We start from the raw sequence: 13,649 nt of genomic DNA on the forward strand, positions 1-13,649 counted from the left end.
ACGTTTCAATTAGCAATAACGTTATACAATACAGTACAAGAAAATATATTTTACATTTTATTCCCTTTAGCCTGACGTAATGAACAGAAAGTTTGCATGACGCACTTCCGCAAACTTGAACCGGACGTTGGTTTGTTGTTGTGTGGGGGGTTGAGCCCCGTCGGCTCGAGCTTATTTAGGATGCTTCGCCGCCTGTCTGTGTGTTTGTGTCTCTCTGAAGCAGCGGGGTGAATGGCGTAGGACAGACCGGTCATTGTTATTTCAGGGTTTGGGCAGGGATGGACCCGCGGGTGTCCGAGCTCTTCGGGGCCGCTGCTGCCGCACAAAAGTCCGGCTCTCCTAACGGAGCCGCCGGCAGAAAAAACGCCAAAAATGGAAGCAAAAAGTGCAAATACCGCTCCGCTAGATATCCAAAAGCAAGCAATAATCCGCCTTATCTACCTCCAGAGGTGAGTCTGCTCTGTTTAGCTGAGCACAAACACATCTGTCCGCTTTAAACTGTCGCCCCACTTCCGCTTTACGATACTGCATTCACCAATATTTCCTTCTATCGAGATTATGAGTTCTGTATTTTTCAGAGTTTGTGAATGCAAATGCAGTGATAAAGTTTTAAGCATAACGTGAAGAAATGTTGATAACACCCTTATAATGTCAACACACCTGATCGGTGTATGAAGATATGTGCTAATATTAAGACAGATGAAAATATATAATCTGAAAGCTGAATAAATAAGCTTCCACTGATGTATGGTTTGTTAGGAAAGGACAATATTTGAAAATCTGGAATCTGAGGGTATATAAACATCTAAATATTGAGAAAATCGCCTTTAAAGTTGTCCGAATGAAGCTCTCAGCAATGCATATTACTAATAAAAAATTATGTTTTGATATATTTACGGTAGGGAATTTACAAAATATCTTCATGGAGCATGATCTTTACTTATAAAACTGCTTGTATGTGTGATAATTATGTAATTATGTTGAATTATAGTATGTCACACTGCAGAATGCTTGAGAGAAATTCATAGCTGTCACTCTTTTGTTTGGCTGGAAATAAAGGAGAGCTTCTGTAGAAAGACAAAGCAAGACGTGGACGTCAGACATCAATAAAGATGAGAGGAAAGGAGTGTGATGAGAGGTTGGGCCGCTCCTGTGAACTCCAGTCTGTTGAATCATCACTGTGTCTGTGTTGTGTTGTTTCACCGCAGCAGCTGTGTTTGACTGTCAGACAGAGAGAGAGAGAGAGAGAGAGGTGATGAACGCTGGTTCAGTGTGATTTGGACTGGAGTCCTCAGCTGGACTCGCTGAACCATGACGGGTTACAACTTTAGTTAAAGCAAATGAATCATGCCCAGGGCTTGTGTTCAGCACTGCCCTGTTCATTCTGTCTGTGCTTAAACTGTGACGCGTTGTGAAGTTAGCAATAGCAGAGCTTGCTTTAACTGATCTGACCTGCACTTAAAATGTGAGGGAAGTGCATCTCAAATTAAGGCAGTAAGACATGTACAGTAAGAGACTGATTCTCTTCTGTCTTTGTGCTTCTGAATCCTGAACTGTGTGACGTTTGAGCTGGGTTCAGCATTAACTCTGTGCTGTCTTGTGTTTCAGGCTGAAGAGGGAAACATTGAGTACAAGGTAAACTCCCCTTATTTACATATTTACCAGATGTGTCACCGAACACAGCAGAGCGAGAGTTGTGCATCAGTGTTTGTTACACCTGGTCAATAATATTTTGTATTGCTTTTTATGCATGCATAGGTTACCCACAATGCATTGTTAGTAGCTAGCAGGCCGAGCGTCTGTGTAAATGTATGCAGCAGTAGATTAGCAGAGCTTTTTATACACTTTAACAAAACAGTGCTGACACACCCATCATTACTGCATTATGTTCGTACTGCTGAGGCCCAAATCGCAATGAAACACTCCCATGTCTACCTTCAGCCAGACTGTGTTGTTGTATCTTCAGTGGGGTGTGTGTTGTGTGTTTTAGCTGAAGCTGGTGGACCCCACGCAGTACCGCTTCGAGCACCTGGCCACGCAGATGAAGTGGCGCTTGCAGGAGGGCCGCGGCGAGGCCGTGTATCAGATCGGGGTGGAGGACAACGGGCTTCTAGTGGGCCTGACAGAGGAAGACATGAAGGCCTCTCTCAAAACACTGCGCAGGATGGCTGAGAAGTACACACACACACCACACACACTCATTTTGTCTCATAAATGTGTCAGATCCCCAAGCTGAATCTCACGAAGCGTGTCAGGAGCGTGCATAGGTCACACTCACCACGAAACAGTAAACAGAGGAAATAATAACACAGTAAAAAATATATACAATTTTAAAATATTTATGCACTGTCGAAATATATTAATAACTAAAAAAAAATTAATATTTAAAAAAAAGTTTGTTAAAAAAATAATGCACTTAATTGTATTGATTGTGCACTTGTATTGTACATCAAATCTTAAAAGTATTTTTAAAAGTGTTTTTTTTTTTTAAGATAACGTTAATGAAATAAAAGGTCTCTGAAGTACACTTAAAGAGAGACACTTGCACAACTGTTTCTTAACCTTTTCTAATGCCATGCACTTAATACACATTTTTTAAAAGGCACTTTTGTAATGTCAAAAAGTACATTTTAAATCTTTGTTTTATCAATCTTTTGTTGTGCTTTGAAGAAATGCACTTATTTTGATGCATTGAGTAACATACTAAAACATTTTAAGTCCTTAATATTAATTGTAACTGTAATATGTTATTAATCATTAAAAGTATATGTATTTTAAATGTACTTAATTGCAAATTCACCATTACGAATGTGTAATTACAAATATATTTGAATACATGACACGCATGTTTCAATAGAAATTACATTAAAGTATTTTTTTTTTGTTTGTTTATCATAAAATGCCTGTCAGTGCATTCCACAGTACTTTAACCATATTCAAAGATAATAGAAGAAATTATGAAATTACATAAACGATGGGTCAGTTTATGTTATATTCAGTTTGCTCTGAAGTATATTCTTTATTTCAGTAATTAGCACACTTCTAAGTATGCTGAAGTGTACTTGTTTTGACGAGAAGCTTGGCTGAGGGTAATGGGAACGCGTGTAGAGTCGTGTGTGAATGCTGTGGTGTGTGTGTGTGTGTGTGTTCAGGGTGGGTGTGCAGACATCACGTTTCTCAGAGAGAGGGAGGTGGATTACGACTCGGACGAGCCTCACAGAATAGCTGAGTTGCTCATCAGGAAAAGTGCCAGACGATCAGCAGGTAAGCGATCGCGTGTTTAGTGTGTCATGATGTGTTGGATGCTCTGGGGTGTGTGTTAATGGCATCATGTGACCCGTCTGCAGTTCTTGGACCTGCGGGTAGCAGTGCTGGGTAACGTGGACTCGGGGAAGTCCACTCTGCTTGGTGTGCTTACACAAGGAGAGCTGGACAACGGGAGAGGGAGAGCGCGACTCAACCTCTTCAGACACCTCCATGAAATCCAGACGGGACGGACCTCGAGTATCAGCATTGAGATCCTGGGCTTCGACAGCAAAGGAGAGGTGAGGACCGCTGAACTGTGTGCCTCAGACACCCGTAAAGTGGAAAGAGTGTCTCTTTCCTGTGATCACACTTATTTCTACAATAAGATCAAGTTTTATTGTTGCTTGCCAACTGTAAACAAACTAAGCTCAAAATGTGCCTAACACCCTTTTATATCAAGTTCTTGCTTGTCTGGACTTGTCTGGGACGTGTCCCGATTTGTGTTTTTGCAGTAGGTCTTGCCTAGCCACAAAAATATAAATTTACTGTTGTATCATGGTTTACACATTTCTACTGTCACATTGCACACTTACATACTGCCCAGCCGTAACTTCACCCTAAAGGTGTATTATGGATTATCATAGGGCTGCAGAATAAATCGCATTTTAATCATGATCAAGATTTCTGCTTCTCTCGGTTTATTAATTATAATCCTTTTCGATATTTGCCTGCTGGTTATTTATCCTGACAACATATTATTTTACTTTGACATTTGTGTTACCTTGCATTGGTAACAAGCCTCCATAAGCGTTCATGGTTGGGGTTGCCAGATGTCAAGAGTTTAAATCCCCCCAAACAGACCTGTTTTCATAAATCGGAACCCTTTTTGCACATTGGTTTACTTAATCTTCCCAACTTGGCAAGCATGCGCACACACTCTCTCTCTACATACAGAAAAAGCACTCATGAGCTGAAAATACCAGTAAACATGTAAGCGGAGTATAAAATAAAACAAGTGTAATACAGGCAGTCTGTTTTTCTTTCATGCAGGTCGTTTACAAATCTAAAAGCAAACCATGCAAGTTTACCTTCTTTTAATTTTGCTTATGTGACCTTGCAGTAATTCTGATTAAATGTTACACATTTTTAAATGATAAACTAATAGGGATTATATTTTGGAGCAAGATAATTGTGATCAACTGTTTAACCATGTCCATGCAGCCCTGGATCATCATCAGTCTGTTCTTATCTAGGTGGTGAACTACAGTGAGTCTCGAACGGCGGAGGAAATCTGTGAGAGTGCCTCAAAGATGATCACCTTCATAGACCTGGCAGGCCACCACAAATATCTCAAGACCACCATCTTTGGCTTAACCAGCTACTGTCCAGACTTTGCCATGCTCGTGGTCAGCGCCAACACCGGCATCGGTAAGCATTTACAGCACGTCTGACATTGTGCTGCTGTTTATCTCAGATAGTGGCGGTGTTCAAATAAATGTCAAGTCACGCAGGCCTAGTGACACAAAATAAACCTCATAATGTTTTGGCATGGAGCAATAAATCAGCTGTTCTCTGGCTACTCAATAATTAGCATATAATCTTATGTACACTCTTAAGTGCCCACCCCCCCCCCCCCAATCCTTCAATCTTCCCAAACACCAAAATACCTCAGGGCTGCTCTGGTCCTGGACCAAAGCGGGTCTTGAATGAAAGTATAGGGAAACTTGAGACGTGGCAGTCTAGTTGTGACTGCAGGCCGCAGGGCCTGTAATTTTACCCTCCTCTCCTGGTGCAGAGAGCTGTAAGCAAGCCATTTGTCGGTTAATTACCCTTAAAGGAACATTTCACCTAAAAGCTTAAGATAAGCTGAAAATGTGCTCACCATCCGGGCCATGCCGAGATGTAGATGAAGTTTGTTTTCTTCATCAGATTTGGAGAAATGTAGCATTGCATCACTTGCTCTGCAGTGAATGGGTGCCGTCAGTCCATCAGTTAACATCTTGAGAAGGCAAAAGCTGCGTGTTAAACATCAAATATGTTCAGTTTGCCTATGATTGAGTGATTTCATGTGTAATGTGGACACAAACATGGTGTAAAGCATCCTTCATGCTGCCATTAACCATATAATAACCATATCATTTCCCTAACCAGACCAGTTAGTTTTCATGAGTGATAGTTTGCACAGTTTTTCGCTAAAAATCTTGCTAAATTGTGTAGAGGAGGTGTGCCTTCTTGTCCTGGAGCGTACGCTGACATGTCACTATGTTGTTTTGGTTTGGGACAGTAGTGAGTCAGAAATAAGAGCAGATATTTGGGCGAGGGAAGGAGAACACGATGCCCTACCAAAATATTAATAATACTGCTTTCCAAACAAGTTTCCTGTACTTCACACGAGATGATAACGTGGTGTCACTTCACCTTGGCCTGGTCAAACTATGTCTCGATCAGGAACATCTATTGTTTGTGTCAGTCAGTAGGCGTACCATCTGAGACTATGATTAAAGAATGTGAACTTGCAGTACTGACCAGATCAGAGTTACCTGTATTACCTGGTTCCTTGTTCTCTGAAGCTTTTCTGGTATCCACACAAACGATTCGCTGCCTATTAAACGCCACATTTCTCCATGTGTCTTGCTCTTCTCTCAGCGGGGACGACGCGGGAGCACCTGGGTCTGGCCATGGCTCTGAAGGTGCCCATCTTCATTGTGGTGAGTAAAGTGGACCTGTGCACCAAAGGCACGGTGGAGCGCACCGTCCGACAGCTGGGAGCGCATCCTCAAGCAGCCGGGCTGCAAACAAGGTGCCCATGCTGGTGTCCTCCACAGGACGACGCCGGTTACGGCCGAACAGAAGTTTGCAACAGTCACCCAGGTACATCCAACCACATAAAGAAGACATAGCTGTGATTGTTCTCGTGATTTGACTTTAAACCGCTGCTTTAAACTCAGAATCTGTCGTCTTGCTCTCCTGCAGCATCACCCCCCCATCTTCACCCTGTCCAGCTGTGCAGGGAGAGAGTCCTGGATCTGCTGAAGGTCTTCTTTAACATTTCTGCATCCCCTCAGCAAACAGCAGCGGAGCAGGAGGAGCTCATGCAGCAGCTCACAGCGTTTCAGGTACAGCTGTGCACTTCACACAAGCTTATATGATCCTCATTAAAGGCCTTGAATTGTTCTTAAAGGGTTGGCATGTGTGTGAGTGAGAAAACGTGAGAGAATAGCAAATCACGAGTTTCTAACAGTTAAACAAAGTGCTTTTTACAAGATTCACTAAACATTGTAGTGAATAAACTTGCGTTTTATACAAATTTGACCAGTTTATTTTGTTATATTATTTTTAGGCTTTGAGTGCTGTCAAGAAACACATCAGACACGTGAAAAAAACTGTGAATAAACTTTGTATTAAAAAGAGCTCTTTAAAAGAGGTTTATTCACTGGCAGACAGGTTAACAGGTCTCTCTCCACTTTGATAGTTTTCATCTATTCTTGCACACATATTCCTGTCATGCAGGCCACAAAACACGGATAGGCAAAGGATATTAGCTTTTGCTGATATTTTCGTATTTTTCAACTCATTTCGGCCGATAGCCATTGCTGATACCAGTGAATATTTCCTTTTGTTGGAAACAACACTGTGTCGCCCCCCCCCTCCCCCCCCAAAGAGATTATAAACAAATTAATTTTAATTTGGCTTAGTTTTGAGCAAACAAATACTTTTTAGAACTACATACACATTATTAAACATTATTGCTTGGTTTGAAGACGCTTTAATTTGCATTTTGGGAACGCAACATTCGTTCATTTAGAAACGTTTATAAATCTGTTTGCTGTTTACAAAGAAGTTTCAGGGTCACATGACTTCAGAATCATTCTAATATGCTGATTTGCTGCTCAAGAAACATTTCTCATTTTTATAAAAATGTTAGAAACAGTTTTTGCTGCTTAATATTTTTGTGGAGACAATAGATACCACTCAAACATTTGTATAAGATTTAAATAAAAGACAGAGAGAAATTAAATAATTTTATTCATAATGCTGAAAGTGAACAAAAAGTGGAGTGAAGACATTTAAACAAGATTTCCTATTTAATAAATGCTTAACAACACTTTAATTAATAGATTTGATAAAATGCAAATAATGCTGTTTCATTAAACTTGATAATTTATCAAAAAGTCCTGAAAAATAAAATGCATTCATCATTTTCCACACAAAATATGAAGCAGAAAAAATTGTTTTTTCAAACATTGATAATAATCATAACTGTTTCTTGAGAGTCAAATGCATTGTAATGATTTCTATAAAAGATCATGTGAACAACTGAAACTGGCGTACTGATGAAGAAATTCTGATTTGCATCACAGGAATAACCTATACATTTTATAATGTATTAAAATTGAAAACACTTTTTTTTGCATTTGGAATATTTCACACTCTTTTTTTTTTTTTTTTGTTGATCAAATAAAATTAAATTCAGCCTTGATGATCAGAAGATCGTTTATTTCAAAATCATTAACTAACTAATTAAGTTTTCCAAAAACTGATATCTAGGCAGGTTACTTTAATAATATATATTCTATATATTTACTATAATATACAATATATGATTATTAAATGCTGCTTTTTTTTTTTTTACAGGACAGTATGTATTTTTACAATTTCAAGATATCTCTTTTAATGTGCTAAAATATATATTTTTAATAATGAGTGCTGGGGCGTGGTCAGTTTTGTCTCTAGCTGAATCACATGCCCTGAATTACATTTCTTCTCATAATGAGGTGTGCATTGAACGCTTTGAAAAAGTATAAAATCAAATCACTGCTGTAACCCTAACATTTTATTGTGTATTTATTTATTTGTATTATGTGGTGATCCAAAAAAGTGACTCTAATCACCATGCAGGCAAAAGTTCCTGATCTCATCCCTTTATTTGTCTTATCGGCAAGGCAGATTAGGCGTAACGTTTCATATCGGCCGATAGCGATGTTTGCCGTTTTTAAGAAAGCCTTGAACGGTCGATTCTGATGACGTTCTGATATATAATGTGCATCCCTTAAGGCAAAATATGGTTTTTGTTTGTTGTTGTCGTCAGTGTCTGTCTCGTTCATGAGTTTGTGTGTGTTGTGATCCTGTAGATTGATGAGATCTACACGGTGCCCGGTGTGGGGACAGTAGTTGGTGGGACTCTGTACAGGTACGTCCTCTTGTCTGTGGCGTCCGATAAGACGGCACTAGTGTGTACTGACTGTTCTCGGTGGTGCAGTGGGATCTGCCGCGAGGGCGAGCAGCGGTGGTGGGGACCCAAAGACGAGGGAAGTTTCGGGAGCTGGCGGTGTGCAGTATCCAGAGGAAGCGCTCCGGCATGCAGGGTGCTGAGAGCCGGTCAGGCCGCTACTCTGGCGCTGGGAGACTTCGACCGCTCATAATTACGAAAGGCGTGAGGACGCCAATGAAAACGGACCAGATCTTAAAACGAGCTCCTTCAAACTGAACGGAGTTGTTACACTTAGGAGCATTGTTAATGGTTCAGACAGCAGGTGACGAGTGTTTTCTGGCAGGGCATGGTGATGGTCAGCCCAGAGATGAACCCCACTATCTGCGGCGCTTTGAGGCTGAGATCGTTTTAACTCTTCCATGCCAAAACTTTCCACAAGGGCTTCCAGGTGACGGTGCAACGTGGGCAACATTAGACAGACGGCCACGTGGAGGCTCTGCAGGGAAAGGTGAGTCTTCTCACATCTGTCTGAACTGATCGATGGCTAGATAAACGGCTGACTAGCTAGACATTTGTGTGATTTTCTGACAGTCTTGTCTGTTTGATGGAAAAGTCTCTTGTCTGTCTGCTTTGTCTTTTCTCATTTTTGTCATTTACGAATGTCTTTGGTTGTTTTTGTTTTTTTTTTTTTTTTCTTTTTCCACACACGCCAAAAAACACAAATGAACAAAACAACAAACGCATCCATCTTTCAGACAAGCTGTGGTCTCATATCAATGAATAGTCAGCTATTAGAGATTAGCTACGTTCCAGATGGACCATGAAAGGCAGATTATGCACTTAGATGGGTCAACGACCTAAATATAGTAATGTTTATGTTTGAAGGGTAACATAACAGTTGAGAGAAATTTGGATAATGTCAGTCCAGGTGACACCCAAACTCCTTTGATTATTTTTATGCATTTTCCTGTTGTAAATTGATATATATGCAATATTTCTTCTAACACAAAATAAATAAGACTCAGACCTTTCCGACTAAATGTATTTGTCAAGATTATAAAAAGTTCTGATTATAAAATAAAAGATGAATGACAACAACATGAACGCCAGCAGGGGCCACCGCGTAATTGCACTACATAAATAAATAAACAGTTTAATTTGCTGAAAGGAACTGTTTTGACACTATATGATTGCTTGTTTAAGTTGCTGAGGGTGTTGCGCAGGTGATGCACAGAGCGGTCATAGCGGGTGCTTTATCATGAATAACACACAGCCGTGAACCAATCAGAATCGAGGACTGCAGCTTACCGTTTTATAATACAAATTAATGTTTTAATTTACATTTGATAACTTTTTTTTTTTTTTTTTTTTTTCAGTGTTAGTAGGTTTAATCTACCTGAAAACATTACAACAAAGATGCTACGGACATTACAGCATTTTAAAATGCTGATATTATAACATACATATTTCCAGCCCAAAAATGGGGGAACCCTACCAATGATTATATGATTGGTATTGTGAAATTTAAACGACGCCTATTGTGGTCCCAAATAACCCACCTCTATGACGAAAACCAAAATCAATCTGTGTGGGTGGAATCAATAAAGGCTATAGAATAGAACGCTTAGCGGTCCGTCTGCTCTCCTACGAGTTGTGGGTGTGGATCAGTGAGATTTCGCCTTGAATGCGTTCTCCTTCAGGACGAGCTCCGCACGGTGAGAAAGCAGTGGTCCCGTTTTCAGTTCATCAAAACCACCCCGAGTACCACGTATAAGGTGGGCGCCAAGCTGCTCTTCAGAGAGGGAGTAACCAAAGGCTATCGGCCAGTCATCCAAACTCCAGCCGTGCTTCCTTCGGTGGGGGGTAAAAACGTGGGGGTATACCAGAGCGCACCATCCGGCTCCAGCACAGCCTGAACAAGCATCTCGCTCCTCAACGGATCTCCTCATATCATAGAGATGCTCCCTCGTATGTACATGTCAGTTAACTCGGTTTACGAGTCAACAGACGGCACTGAAACACTTGCGCGGCCTTATAATGACTAATCCTCCACCTGATTCACTAACAAGGACAGAGATTGTGAATTATACACACCGTTTTTTTGTTCAAAAGGAAGAGAAGGTTATTTTTATTACAAGATGTCAGTGAAGAACTCATGGCCGCTACATTGTGAGAGTGTGCAACTCATCGCTCTTCTGTACCAATGCCAGAAACCTGGCGCTCGTCCCCTCCACGCCTCTTCTTTTTATTTTTTTAGTGTTTTTTAAAAAAGAGTTTTTTACTTCATCAGCTTTAACAGTACCGGCTTTTAGTTCCTCTCACCATCGCTGACGTCCGACGCTACGTTTCACAAGGAACATGGACTCTTTTCAATCGAGACCGGGATTTTCCGTACGAAATACACAATGCTTGCATCTGTGTCTGCCGGCACTCCAGTGCTTTAGTAGCTCAGGAAAGCATTACATTCACACATCACTAGTTATGCAAAGCAGTCCTTTATTCCTGCTCTCTGTCTCCTTTTCTCTCTTTGGTCTCTAAGCTGCAGGGGCTAGTATAGTGTGCTACACCTCAGTGTTTCTCTGAACACTTGGTTTGGTGCTAATGATTTCGATGGACTTGTTTTTAGTTGTTGAACAGGGCTTTGTTAGCTAGTTCTGGCCTCAGCGCTGTCCTGTAACCGTCACATACATATCTCAGTACTGAATCACATATCAGGACACACGCTGTGTGACATTCACGCTCAAGTTTCTACTATATCACTGTTCTGTGTGCAGTTTTAGAAGAAAAAAAAACATTTATTTGAACCAAAAAAAAAAAGATTTATATAGAATGTCAGAGAGAATTCTGGATGTTTTAGTTACTTAGATTTATAATCATTTCTATTCATATGCAATGTTTTGAGTGACGTCTTATTTTACACCAAATGTCACTTTTCTGGCTTCACATGCTAGACATTCTATATTTTTATTTTATTATTTTATTTTAGATATTTTTAAATATTTTAGCCTTACTTTGGTGAATTGGAATATTTATGTACAAATTTGTTTGTATATTGTTATGTACATAAATAAAAGTTTATTACGGTTAATAATTGACAGTGACTGCATTATTTGAGCTCGTCTCTCATGGATTCAGTGGAAAGGTGAGCTTTCTTCCCCCGGTAACCTGACAGATGATGCAAGACGCTGCAATCCAGCCGAACTCCAGCCTGGTTTCTGTTCCCTCACACTGAAGGGAAAGCTGACCGACTCAAACTCAAACCCGGACAGCTGATAGTTCACATCTGTATCACAACACACAGTTACAGGAAGTGAAATTCACCTCAACCTCACCTCAGAATTACTGGCTTCCTTGGTAAACATTTCTTTTAAGTAAAATAATTGAATAGCTGTGGGGGGAAATTCTCACTTATAAGCACCTATAGAAATGATGTATAACATATCTCTGAAGTATGTTCCCATTCATGTTTACATAACACCAGGGTGAACAGATCGACCCTGATCGATCCTCACATAAACATATCCATCCAAAAGTGTTTAAGCCTAAAATAAGTTTCAAAGTGGAAAACTAAGATATAAGTGAATAATTGTGTAGGATACTATTTGTCCTGCTCATGTAGAACGCGTTTCATTCATCTGTTTCACAGGAATATAAAGATGAGAACAACCTGCAGCATCTTTATACTGTACGGAACTGGTCTAATCATAACACTTAGATCCCACTGGCAAAGTGACAGCAAAGCTAAAGCTCTTGAGTCTGATCTGTAGTTTAACATTTACACAAAGGTCATCAGGACATTTCAGCTGCACGCTGAGAGGTTGCAGTGTTTCAGTGGATTTGTTGGCCTCTAGTGGTGTGAAGTAAATAATGCCAAAACTATTCAGGATGCTGAAAAAAAAAAAACATTTGCTGAAAGTGTCCTCAAACTTAGACCAAGATGTAGATGAGTTTGTTTCTTCATCAGGTTTGGGGGAATACAGCATTGCATCACTGTTTCACCAATGGATCCTCAGCAGTGAATGGGTGCCGTCACAATGAGAGTCCAAACAGCTGATAAAAACAGCACAATAATCCACAGCACTCCAGTCCATCAGTTACTGTCTTGTGAAGCCACAAGTTGCATGTTTGTAATAAACACATCCATCATCAAGATGTTTCTAACTTTAAACCATTGCTAAAATCCAAGTCCATAATTCATAATAACTCTTCCTCGAGTGAAAAAGTCCATCTCCTGTTGTCTCACATCAAAATCACCCGAGATATTTGTTGAGAGCTGTTTTGGCTTGTGAACAGTGCTTGATCTGTGCAGATTTCTCTCTTGATTCAGACCAGAGGTCTTATCTGCAGGATTTTAAAAAACAAATTTAAGTACAAATAAAATTAATAGCATGTGGTGGGTGTGGAGTCATGTTTATGGTAATATATAAACTGTACGTAAAAAGCATGATGAGCTGATTGACAGTTCAGAAACAGGTTATATATTAATTGAAACAATTATCAATGGTTATATTATTTAAATAGCCTAACATATATCTTAGTGTCTTAATTGTTTAGATTTTTATAATGCATTAGTTTCCTATCGATCTACCAGTTCACATTTACATCTGTTGTGTAAAAACATCTGTTGGTTTTCCTGTTGGCTCATATTTATTCAATGAAATAATAGCCTTTAAGCTATACTGCAAACGCAAATCTTTCCATCCCTCTTGAAATCATAATTTAGACTTTCTTGTACCATTTAAAACTTTTTAAGGACCCGCATGGTATTTCAAAACATTTTCATCAGCTGTGTGGACTCTCATTCTGACGGCACCCATTAACTGCAAGCCATAACAAGAGCAAACCTAGCAACCACCAAAAACACCTTAGAACCTGCATGAGCACATATTTCATAATATCACTGTATTTCTAACATTAAAACGTCACACAGGAAGGATATTTCTCATGGCATGGCTTCTTAATTATTTCAAAATGTTGAGATTCAGTTAAAATGATAGTAAAGGTTTCCACACAAAAACATCTGCTAAACAAATTTTCCACCCTCATTCTGCACCAAACACAATAAACAAAAAAAAAATATAAAACTTCACGATTACAGGAGACTATACAAATGATAAAGTACACACTGGTGCGCTTGCAAATATCTACAGCACTGTGTGTTACATTATAAATGGCACTACGCTTGTATTTA

At 39.8% G+C, this 13,649-nt stretch overlaps 1 pseudogene; it reads left to right on the forward strand.

Annotated features, from left to right (window-relative positions):
* LOC109091032 lies at window positions 1-10,414 on the forward strand (annotated as a pseudogene).
* The last annotated feature ends 3,235 nt before the right edge of the window (window positions 10,415-13,649 follow it).

The sequence above is a fragment of the Cyprinus carpio genome, chromosome A21 (genome assembly GCF_018340385.1).
Source record: "Cyprinus carpio isolate SPL01 chromosome A21, ASM1834038v1, whole genome shotgun sequence".
NCBI lineage: Eukaryota > Metazoa > Chordata > Actinopteri > Cypriniformes > Cyprinidae > Cyprinus > Cyprinus carpio.